This window comes from Canis lupus, chromosome 29 (genome assembly GCF_048164855.1).
Source record: "Canis lupus baileyi chromosome 29, mCanLup2.hap1, whole genome shotgun sequence".
Lineage (NCBI taxonomy): Eukaryota > Metazoa > Chordata > Mammalia > Carnivora > Canidae > Canis > Canis lupus.
Window position 1 is genome coordinate 4,435,941 of NC_132866.1, and position 12,269 is coordinate 4,448,209.

Sequence of the window (12,269 nt, forward strand, 5' to 3'; positions counted from 1 at the left end):
ACAGGCCTTCAGCTGTCTTCTCACCCCAGCAGGAGAAGGACGCTCAGTATTTTGGGCCATCTGCATTTCCACATGCCTTGGTGGGGCCTAGATGCCATCGTAACAGTCCTCCATGACCCCCTTCCTCTCAATGCATGTCCTTCCTCCAATATCAGCAGATGTTTCTCAGCCTGTGACCTCCCCCCACCTTCAGCAGCGGTCCCTAGACACACAGTTCCACTTCTACCTAAGAATCTGAAGGCACCTCGATTGGCTACCTCCAAAGACCCAGTCCAGCTCCTCTCCCAGGCCCTGGTTTCTAGGGATGGCAAGGTCCCTTCCTTCCTCCCCATCTAGACATCACCTTGGCTTAGGGTTTATCTGCTTTGGCAAGATGACATTTTGCACCAGATAATCCTTTGTCATGAGGGTGTGTCCTGGGCACTGTGGGCCTCTACCCACTGAATGCCAGTAACACCAACTCCCTCCCCAGTCATGACAATAAATCACATCTCCAGGGTTTGCAAATGTCCTTTGCAGGGGAGGTGGGGGTGGTGCTAAGATGCCCGGAGTCAAGAACCTCTGCTTTAGGCTGCTCCACACCATCCTCAGCCACATCCCCCTGGTTGTGGGACCACTGAGAGCTCGCTTTTCCTGACCAGCTCCAGTCACTTCGGTCTGCATCAATCCGAGGCAGGACCATTTCCAGTCCACCCTCGAGCGCTCAACATGAGCCTGGAACAAACTTCATGTTGAATAAATGCTCATGTGTGATGAATGGGCTCCTGTGGTAGTATCCCAAATAATCTCCAAGCCTCATTGCTTGGCCCACCGCTACCCTTTAAGATCTGATCACGCCATGACTTTGCTCTAAAACATTCCGTGGATCCCTGCTGAGGTCTCAAGTCACCAGGCCGGTGCTTTTCCAAACCACCTCTGACTCATCCCCGTGCATACCCTGCACTGACCTTCAACCAAAACGAACTGCTGCTTTTTCACAAGCACACCTTGTCTCGCCCCGGTGATAAGTGCCTGTGATCCCAGAGAGAGGCTGGGCAGGGGCCTGGTACGTATTTATGAAGGGGATGGATGGGGGGATGGGGGGAGTTGCAGGACTCTCTAGGGTAAAGCTGGGCCAGCCTTGGGTGGGCCCTGAAGGTGAGGGCTTCACCCTCTCTAGCCAGATGAGGGACACACTTGCCAAGGGCACCTTCTCTGCCCGGACCTACTAAGGGGTCCAGCACCGACTCTCCCAGAGGCTTGACCCCAGCGTCAGGCTGCAGGAAAAAAAATCAGCCCTGTTAATAACTCGCATCGTTAGTCTCCGGGGGACAGTGATATGAGCAGTTGGAGGCACTCTTGGGGTCAGGGCTCCCTTCTTTCCCCCCTTACAAATGTGCAGAGTTCTGACCCTGACCGCCACTCCCTGCCCCACTGGGCATTGGGAAAGGGGGGGGGCTGGAGATGTAGGCAGCTCTGGGCGCAGCCCAGCAGACCCTGTGCGCCCGGGTGCGCTTCCCCGGTCCTCCCTCCAGGGGAGCCAGGCTGTGCCCAGCGCAGCAGGACCCACGGGGACAGCTGGGCTCGGGACACGAGGCCTGGCCTCTTGATGCCCTGAGCACCCTGGGAGAGGAGGCGGGAGGCCTGGCACAGTGGCCACACGCCAGGGTGTTGGCCCTCGGGCAGCAGGGAGCTGTCTCGGGGGCTGTTCCCCGAATGGGGGCTGGCCCCACTGGCCTGGATGGCCAGACTCCCCATAACCCCCCCTACTCCCACCCCAGCAAGGGGGAAGGACCAAGTGTGGACCGTGTTTCCCTGTGGTTACCTAGAGCGGAAAACATTTTTTAAAAGATAATGAATGTTTGCGGTTCAATGAAATTAGAACAACCCAGTAATTCCTGCAGGAAAGTTGAGTCTCTCCCCCGCCCAAGGATGAGCATCTCCCAAGTGGTTGTGCGTGCACCAGGTATCATGCAAGGTGCATTCTTTCTCTTGCTCACTCCTTCATTCATTCTCTCCCCCATCCATTCATTCATCCACAGCCTGCCTGGCCCGCCGTGCCCAGAGCCGAGCGTGGGTGAGACAGTCCAGGTCCTGCTGGGTGTTGCTCACCGCCCTGGGGGGTGGGAAGTAATTCGAGGAACACACAGAGGGATCCGTGACCACAAGGGCAGCGAGGCTGGGAGGATGACAGGCAGTCGTGGGGAGAGAGGGTCACAGGGCTGTAAGGATGCCAGACCCAGGGCGATGCACGCGGCGGCCCGGGGATCACAGAGCAGCCCCAGGGGCATCCTGCCTCACTCAGGACACGTCCACGTGGTCTGTGCTGGCCTGGGGTGATGCTTGGGCCCCCGCCAGCACACACGTGGGAAGGCCCCACGCGCCCTCCCTGGTGCGGCCCAGCCCCCAGGCCGCTGATGCCTTCACCAAGCAGCCCCCCTTCTAAACATACCCCCCACCCCGGCCCACAGAAAGGCCTCTGAGGAAGTATTCTCAATTCCCCGGGCCGGGTGCGTGATAAACAGCCCCGCCACAAGCCCAGCACTGTTCTCCTCTTACCTCCCGCCTGCCGGGCTCCAAAAAGGGGAGGCTGTCACCAGTAATGCCAGGAGACAGGCGACGCTACAGCTGGGGTGTTCTGCTGAATGTCTCATCGTTCTCGTTTGTGTGAGCTGGGGAAAAAAAAGCACTTATATGCCCCGGAGAAGGCCACATACACACCGGACACGTGCAGGCTGAGCTGAGACCCCTCCTAAGCCCCAGCTCTGCCCCGAGGAGCCCACTTGTTGGCATCGTCTGAATGCACACTCAGAGCAGAGAGGAGGGGGCAAGTGGTTCCCACTTGCTTCTCTGGAAGAAAAAGCCTCACATCGGGGGGCTAATGGAGCTGCACGTTCACAAATCCAAGCGCCATGTGGGTGATGCAAATTCACACATTTACAAGTTAGAGGGCCAAAGACAATCTGGACCCACTGCAGGCTCCAGGGATATGAAAGATAAGTTTGTGAAAAGGGTGTATGTGTGTGTGTGTGTGTGTGTGTGTGTGTGTGTGAGAGAGAGAGAGAGAGAGAGAGAGAGAGAGAGAGATTGAGAGATCCCAGGAGCTCAGGGTCAGAGGTGAGACCAGACCCCAGGGAGACAGGACTGCTGGATGAGGGTGCAGCAGACCCAAGAAGAATCCGTGAGGTCCAAGTGTGTAAGGCAAAGAAGTTACATCAGGGCCCAAGGTCAGGAAAAGTGGATAAAGGACCTTTTAAATGAGCAGATGAGAGGGACGCCTGGGTGGCTTAGCGGCGGAGCATCTGCCTTTGGCTCAGGGCATGATCCCGGGGTCCTTGGATCAAGTCCCACATCAGGATCCCCACATGGAGCCTGCTTCTCCCTCTGCCTGTGTCTCTGCTTCTCCCCATGTGTCTCTCATGAATGAATAAATGAAATCTTAAAAAATAATACATAAATGAGCAGATGAGAAATCATGGCTCTTGGCAAATAGAAGAGGCTTTCCTCATTGTCCATTTTCTTGAACTGTTCCGTCTCCCTAGAGTTCAACCCACCCTGGGCTCACGAGTGTTTGCCCCATGTGGATGATGGTGTAGACGTTGGGGACCGCACAGGAGGAAGGCCCACTCTCCCACGTGCATCCCACATCCCCTTTAAGTCCACTTCAGATGCCACCATCCGACCATGTAGTGCTGGGCACCCAAATCCCCAGGCGCCAGCGCACAAGATTGGAAGAATCAATGTTGTCAAGATGTCAGTTCTTCCCAACCTGATCTATAAATTCAACGCAATCATAATAAAAAAAAAAATCCCACCAAGTTATTTGGTGGACGTTGACAGACCCATGCTACTATTTATGCAAAGAGGCAGAAGACCCAGAGTAGCCAACATAATGCTGAAGGAGAGGAACAAGGTTGAGGCACTGACACTACCTGGCTTCGAGACTCGCTACGAAGCTACAGTCATCAAGACAGCGTGGTGTAGGCACAAAAATGAACAAATAGGTCAAGGGAAAAGGAACAGAGTCCAAAAATAGACCCACAGAAATACAGTCAACTGGGCTTTGACAAAGGAGCAGAGCCAATACAATGAAAGACAGTCTTTTCAACAGATGGTGCTTGAGCAACCGGACATCCATTGGCAAAAAAAAAAAAAAAACTGAATGCAGACACAGACCTTATGCCTTTCACAAAAATTAGCTCAAGATGGATCACAGACCTAAATACAAAACTGAAGATGATAAAACCCCTGGGAAGATCACACAGGAGAAAATCTAAGATGCCTTTGGGTGTGGTGAGGCTTTTTTTTAATTAAATTAATTGATTAATTAATTTATTTATTTATTCATGAGAGACACAGAGAGAGAGGCAGAGACACAGGCAGAGGGAGCAGCAGGCTCCATGCAGGGAGCCCGACATGGGACTCGATCCCGGGTCTCCAGGATCAGGCCCTGGGCCAAAGGCGGCGCTAAACCGCTAAGCCCCCCGGGCTGCCCGCCTTTTTTTTTAGACACACCATCCAAAGGCACGATCCATAGAAGAAAGAATTGATGAGCTGAACTTGATTAAAAGTAAAATACTTAAAAAAAAAAAAAAAAGTAAAATACTTCTCTGCTCTTCCAAACACAACGTCAAGAGAATGAGAAGACGAGCCACAGACCGGGAGGAAGACCTAGGCGAACGTCCTATCTGATCAAAGATGACAATCAGTGATACACGGAGAACTCTCAAAACTCAGCAACAGGAAAATAAACAACCTGGCTTAAAAATGGGTAAAAGACCTCACCTCCCTGAAGAAGGCATTCAGATGCCAGATGAGCGCAGGGGAAGACGGACCACACGGATGCCATCCGGGACATGCAAATTCCAACAAGGAGACGCCACTGCGCAGCTGTCACGATGGCCCGGAACACGGACACCACCAAATGCTGACAAGGATGTGGAGCAACAGAAACTCTCTCTCATCGCTGGGAATGCAACGGCGCAGTCACTCCGCAAGACAACGCAGCGTTTTCTTAAGAAAACATAACGTGCATCACATGGCCTAGCAAGCAGGCTCCTTGGCATTTACCGTAAGGAGCTGGAAACGGACGCTGACGCTAAAACCTGCGTATGAATGTTTCTTCAAAACTGCCCAAACCTGGAAGCAACCCCCGGGTCCTTCGGTAGGTGAATCGGAAAGCAAAGTGCGGGCCACCCCGACGACGGAATATTATTCAGCACCACAACCAAGGGAGCGAGCACCCCGAGAAAAGACGGGGAGGACCCTCCGATGGCCACTGCGGACTGAGGCAGCCCATCGGAAAAGGCTGCGCGTCTATGGGATTCCAGCTACCTGACATTCTGAAAAAGGCAGAACTATAGGGACAGGACAAAAGATTAGTGGTTGCCAGAGGTTAGGGGAGAGGGAGGGATGAATCGGGGGAGTGCCACAGGATGTTTAAGGCAGTGCCCCTGAAACGGTACATACACGCCCTGGGCGTCTGTCAAAGCCCATAGAATGGACACCAGCAAGAGTAAACCATGACTTGGAGGGATAATGAGGTGTGAGTTCACCGGCTGTAACACAGGTGCCCCTCTGGTGCCAGGTGTTGACTGAGGATGTGCACTTGGGGGGTGGAGGGTGCAGAGGGAGCTATAATGGAGCTATAATGAGGAATCTCTTTGCTTTCCACTTAATTTTGCTGTTACAGGAAAACTTCCCTAAAACTGAGAGTCTATGAAAGGAGAGGTGATGGGGGGGGTGCATGTTCTCAAACTCTCGGGTGGTCTCCTGATTCTACACTTATCATCCCCCACCTGCTCTTCACCTGGGCTCCAGAGGCTCGCTCCCCATGGCTTCGTAGGACACAGCCCAGACCCTTGGGCGTGCGTGACAGGCCGGCCATCAGGTGGTCGCCAACTGTACCACCGCCTGCACCCCCACACGCCACCCCCCTGAACTCCGGGGACACTCAGCTTTGGTGACCCATTGTCACCTGCCAGTCCCAGTTCTGGGGTAATGCTTTAGTTTGTGCACTAAATTTTAGAAGTCAGGTGCTTGTTTTTAGTGCACGTGTGGCCCAGCACACATATGTGCTAACCCGCCGCGTATCTTCGCACGCCTTTGCTCTTGAACACACACATAATCACATGCTCTGAATAATCCACCTGAAAACCTACAGCGTACCTTAGCGCCTCTTCCCTGTGCACCCGATTATCGACGGCCAAGGGCTCACAGATGTAGGCTTTGGGGACACGACCGCACGCTGGTGCATTATATTCTTCTCACTTATTAATGCATCACAGAAACCCCACCTGCCAGCCCTTCTGGATCTGAAGGACGCCTCCACGGGCCGCGCACTGTTCCACGGCTCCTAAGTAGAAGCAATCTGTTTTCAAACTTTCCCCCACTGATGCGCCTTCACATATTTTATTTTATTTTTGCCACAGTCAACATCCCTGCGCATATGTCCTTTATTTATTGCCCCTGAAACGAGAGCAGAGTCTGACTTGTCATCTCTTTCCTCCCACGGCCCTGAGCAGCATCAGACACTCAGGGGGTGACCCATGTCAGCAGAACGGTATACGCACGAACAATTATTCTTCCTCCATGTATTTTAATGCATGTGTTCTCTTAGTGCTTAGGCCCTGGTGCAGTCTCCAACTAAATAAATAAATTATTTTATTTAATGACTGAACTAAGGGATGCCCGGGGGCGGGGGATGGGGCTCAGTGGTTGAGCATCTGCCTTCAGCTCAGGGCGTGATCCCAGGGTCCCAGGATCAAGTCCCGCATCAGGTTCCCCACAGGGAGCCTGCTTCTCCCTCTGCCTGTGTCTCTGCCTCTCTCTGTGTGTCTCTCATGAATAAATAAATAAAATCTTTATAAAAAAAGACTGAATTAAGTGAATACATATATTTATTTTCAATCACTTGAGGATTTCAATGCATCTGATGTGTTTCTCCTTAACATAGGGACTCGTTGAGAGGGAAAATGATCATTTCCTTCACACCACCATAGTTTGTCCCACGGACACTTTTCCCAGCAGAGAGCCACCAACAATGTGACCACGTCTTGGGGAAAATGAAAATGAAAGGTCAAGAAAATGAAAATTTCTTGGAGGCAGGATAAGGAAAGTGCAAGAACTAAAGTTCTTTTCTTTGTTAAGATTTTTATTTATTTATTCATGAGAGACACACACACAGAGAGAGAGAGAGGCAGAGACCCAGGCAGAGGGAGAAGCAGGCTCCATGCAGGGAGCCTGACGTGGGACTCGATCCCGGGACTCAGGATCACGCCCTGGGCCGAAGGCAGGTGCTCAACCACGGAGCCCCCCAGGGATCCCAAGAACTAAAGCTTGGGGTTCTCTCCCAGTGCTCTGGGCTCGTGGAATCTTCCTAACCAGGGCCCGACAGCGGAGGCCGGTCCGAGAGCAGCCAAGTCCTTCATATGGGAGGTCAGTCGGTGACCCCAGCGGTCGCCTGACGGCGCCAGAACTGCGAGGGAAGTGAAGGGACTCCTGGAACCGCAGCAAGGCACGAGGAGGCCCCCGTTCCTCCCGTCAGCGCCCTGAATTCCGCGCTTCGGTCCCTTCCGGGCCGGTAGTTGGCGCCGCCGTCCTGCCCCTCGAGGGCCGCGCCGGGAGGGGGAGCCTCTGCCCGCGCCCCCGCCACCTCTCCCCCACCTCGGCCCCCCAGACTTTTCTCCGAGTGGCCCGCAGCGCCCACGCTGCTCCTGTGGTGTCCCCGCTCCGCTGCGTTCCTCCCGGTCCGGGGCGGCCACCCCCGCCGCAGGGGGACGCCCCACGCCCCGCCGAGGCCTCGCTCCGAACGCGTGGCAAGCCCGCCAGTGGCCACCCCCTGGAGGCCCGCAGGTGGCCACGTCCTCCCCTTCTTGGGCTGCAAGGCAGGACCGGGGAGAACCCGAGGACGGCAGGGGCAGCCCGGCCCGGGGCGGGGGGGGGGAGGGTGACACCGAGAGGGCCTTGTGGGCGGGCCGTGCCCCCCAGAGCAAGCAGGTGGCGCCCCGGGGCGGCCGGACTGCCGGGAAGACTGCATGCCTGCTCGCCCTCCCTCCGCGGCCCCAGGCAAAGGAAGCCCTGCTCGGCCCAGACCTCTCACTCCCGGCCTCTGGGACCGCCCTGGGGACACATGACCTACTTCCCCGAGGACATGTTGTAAGAGGGAGTCTTTGGTTTATTGCCAAACCCTGTTCCTGCGGGGGAAGGCAACCGCACACAGTCCGTCCACGTCCGCTTCCTTCGCAACAAGGGGGACGCTCCGGGTTTGTGACATTTGTCATGAGAAAGGGGCCTCGTCCGGCAAGAGTCTGGAGCAGCGAGACAAACACGGGGCCCGGGGCGGCGAGCGGGAGGTCTGGCGGGCGCTTGGCCTTCGGGCTTGACACTCGGCCCCCACACAGAGACCTTCCCACCCACCCACCCCACCCCCGGCTGCCCGTTTGCTCTGGAAGCTTCTGCCAGGTCCTCGGGCCCTCCTGCTGTGCCCTGTGTACGTGTCGCAGGAGTGACACCGCTGAGAGGGGACGGCTTCTGGAGACGGTCCGATCCCAGCGCCGGGTTCACCTGTCGGCCCACCAAGCTAAATACCCCCCACGTGCCGCCCTGCGCTGAGTTCCGGGGTTGCGGGGACACGTGGGGACGCCGTGGGACCTGCCTTCAGCCCCAGTGAGGAAAGGCCTGCAGACGGACCAGCGCCGCCAGGCACCACGGGCAGTGACTGCCGGGGTAACCCCCCCTTCTCGAAGCCGATGCTCTGTGTCCCCCTACCCTGACGGAAGGTGCTGCAACCCTCCCAGCCGCCTCATCAACTGGGGGGCATCCTGGGGCCTTCCTCCAGGTACCCTGAATCCCTAAGTCACTGTTTCCTGAGAACTGGTTTCTGAAAATGTGTGGAAAGTGCTCACTTTCCTTATTCTATTGTCACTCACCTGATTTCAGGGCACTATTATCTTTTCACTGCAGCAAACTTCCAGCTAGTATCCGGCTTCCAGCCCTGCACTTCCAGCAGCCTATCATCCACGTGAAGCCTCTCATACACACAGATCCGTTTGTCCCCCTCCTGCTGAGGCTCCCTAAGTGGCTTTCCATGCTACGCTCAACTCCTTATAAGGCCTTCATGGTCTGATCTTTGCCTACTCTTCTAGCTTCATCACCTAGGCATCCATATCCACCAACCCACCCACCCATCCACCCATCTATCCATCTACCCACCTACCCACCTATCCATCCACCCATCTACCCACCCACCCATCCACCCATCTATCTATCTACCCACCCACCCACCTATCCATCCACCCATCTACCCACCCACCCATCCACCCATCCACCCATCTATCCATCTACCCACCCACCTACCTATCCATCCACCCATCTACCCACCAACCCACCTATCTATCCATCTACCCACCCACCTATCTATCTATCTACCCACCTATCCATCAACATATCCAAACCCCCACCCATCCACCCATCCAATCAATTCTTCCTGCATGCCTCCCAGAGCTAGCTCATCTGGCCTCGACCACCACACACTGTCACTATGACACCACAGCTATGGTCTTACTCTTCATCCCTACTCCAGCTTTATCGCTCAGTCTGGTTCCTGGATCCTCATCACACCCTCTGCACAGGGCCCTGATCTACTTCTGCCCTCCACCCTGCCCCTGGGGCTGAATTGTTTCCCTGAAGGCAACACCTTCGCTTGTTCTTGGGTTCCACAGCTTTGACCCTCCCAACTTGTTGGGGCAACTCCATTACTTCTTATTAGACAACCTTGCCCAAAACCCATGGGAACCACTTTCCCCTCCATCCCCAAAGTCTGCGGGGGCAGGTCAGACTCCTTCCTTCAACACACATGCCCCTCAGCCAACACTGCCCACCCCAGTGGGGAGGCCCAACCCGGGTCATGGTCACTGCCTAAGCTGGGGCTGGGGACTGTGAGGCACTCTGTGGCAGGCAGGAGGCCACCGGCTGCCCCCAACCACCCTACCGAGTCCCGAGGAAGCTGAGGAATCAAGAAGCCCCAGAGGAACCCCCAAGGCCTTGCACGCTACGGAAGGACTAGCAAGGCCTTCTTCCCCAATGTCACAGAGGGCAAAGACTGGCCAAGAGAAAAATTTCAAATCATCCTGTTATAGTCCAGAGTTCGAGAAATGAATGCAGACCACTGACGTGTTCGGAAAAACACACCCTTACAAAACCCGATACGGACACCAGCACATGTGGCTCTGAACTGCACGTATAGGGATGGTTTCCTTAAATAACCTTCACAAGTTTAATAAAGAACCCTATTGTTTCCGTTAGGACAGGCTGTGCCTCTGCTTGGCAGAGTAACAAGAGACAGACAAAATTACGAAAAACATTCGAGGGGTTTCTGTTAGACCCAAGAGATGAAGAGATAAGTCACTCAGGTATCCTGGCCCTGCATGATAAAAGTGACTTCCCGGTCCCAAAGCTGTCTGGGTCTGTAGACTGAGCCACAGTCCTCAGATGCCCACTCTTGTGAGATTTTTTTTTTTAATTGTGGTAAAATCTGCATAACATAAAATTGGCCATTTTCATGCTTTTTTGGGTATACCATTGGGTGGCATCAAGTACGTTCAGTGGGTGACCGCCACCGCCGCCACCACCACCGTCTCCTGCACATTTTCATCCCCCCAAACAGAAACTCTGCCCCAAATTGAAATCAAACAACTGCCACCCTCCTCCCCCGGCAACCTCTGATCTTTCTGTCTCTGGGTCTGACTGCTTCTAGGTACCGAGGGTGAGCAGAAGCCTACAGGATTTGTCCTCTGCGACAGGCTTATTTCATGCAGCAAAACGTCCTTGAGGTCCCTCCACACCGAATATGTGTCAGCACTTCCTTCCTTTTTAAGACTGAATAATGTTCCATTGTTTGCTGGGACCACATTTTGTTTATCCCCTCCTCTGCTGGTGGGCATTAGTATGACGCACTTTTTAGATCTAAATTGAACGTGACCAGACTGACCTGTCCAAGACATAGGCTTCTTAGCTGATATGCTTTTCTAAATCAAGGATACGGTACAGTTTAAGGAAAAATTTTCATTTTCTAAAATCTCATTTTAGATAGGCAGACCGCACAGCACCCTAACCCCTGACTTCTTCGTTTCCTCGCCATTCTTTCATCGCTAATGATTTTTACAGCCTCGGATTGCTAGCAGATGGAGCAGGGTTCCTTGGTCCCTTTTGCTTAAAATATCTCCCTGGGATTCAAGGCTCTCTTTCCATTCCCAGTCACCCTCATTACTTCTGACATGGTGATCTCAAGCTTCCTGGCATGTCAAGCAGTACATCTACACGCTCTTGATTGGACTGCAGGAAAATTGGCCTGCATTTGGAGTGATGCTGACCTATTTTTTCCCTGTGAGATATTATAAAAAAAAAAAAAAAAAAGACACTCGGCTCTGGAGAGATGCATTGACATTTTGCCTGTTTTCTTTGCCTTTTTCCCCACTGGTGACACAATCTGGGGTGTGCTGATGAGATCAACGTGTATCCACATTTTCGCCATAGCTCTGCCCTCGGCCTGGAGGGACAGCTGGGCTGTCTCACTGCCTTATCTCTTCCCTACTCTGCAAATCACTGGGCCACAGGTAAGGACTCCAGGGCTGGTGTCCAAGAACCAAGGGAGCCTGAACATAAAGACAGAGCCTTCAAGAGTGTCCATGGGGACTTGGCTCACATAGTTTTAGGGAGGTGGGGGAGGTGGGGCGGTATTGCACTGGAATGGATATCTTCTGGAAGTAAAGAAATGAACCCATAATGCATCTGTTGGGGTAGAAAGATGACTGCCCAGAGGCCAAATGCAGCAGGAAACATACCCTCTTTAGCTCATCTGGTGTCAAAAAGAATTTTATCCAGCTGTCTGCATTTTTTAAATTGCTGCATTTCCCAAACAAATCTAGATGTCCAGCTTCTCTTGCACAATCAGAAGGTGTGCCCACGGAGGCTGCATTCTGTGCATCCACCCCGGGGCCCACTCTGAGCAGCAGCGTCCCCTGTGGCCACGGCAGGTGCTGCTCCTCCCAGCTCCGGCCTGCCCGGCTCTCCTGGGCCATGGATCACACCTGCCTGACATTTGTGTCTGTGACTCCTCCGGGGCTACGGTGCCAGCACACGGAACAGGACGGGCACTCAGTAAATACATGTTGTTCCCATGACTGCTGAATGGCAGGTGTCCAAGAATCCCGGGATGGAGACAGAGAAAGCAGAGAGTTCTGGCTGGAAAGAAAGTTGAATCTGAAGTTCTCGATTTTAACATCTGGAGA

The 12,269-nt window shown here is 54.1% G+C and overlaps 1 protein-coding gene across 5 annotated transcripts in view; it reads right to left on the reverse strand.

Moving 5' to 3' along the window:
* PTPRE (protein tyrosine phosphatase receptor type E) overlaps window positions 1-12,269 on the reverse strand; it is a 158,425-nt gene that overhangs the window by 115,884 nt on the left and 30,272 nt on the right. The window contains exon 1 of one of the 5 annotated variants that reach the window (XM_072804880.1): window positions 2,539-2,556. The exons of the other annotated variants lie outside the window; for them this stretch is intronic. The gene's annotated coding sequence lies outside the window, so the exon portion shown is untranslated. Of the gene's footprint in view, window positions 1-2,538; window positions 2,557-12,269 lie in introns of those variants that run through there. 5 annotated transcript variants of the gene reach the window in all.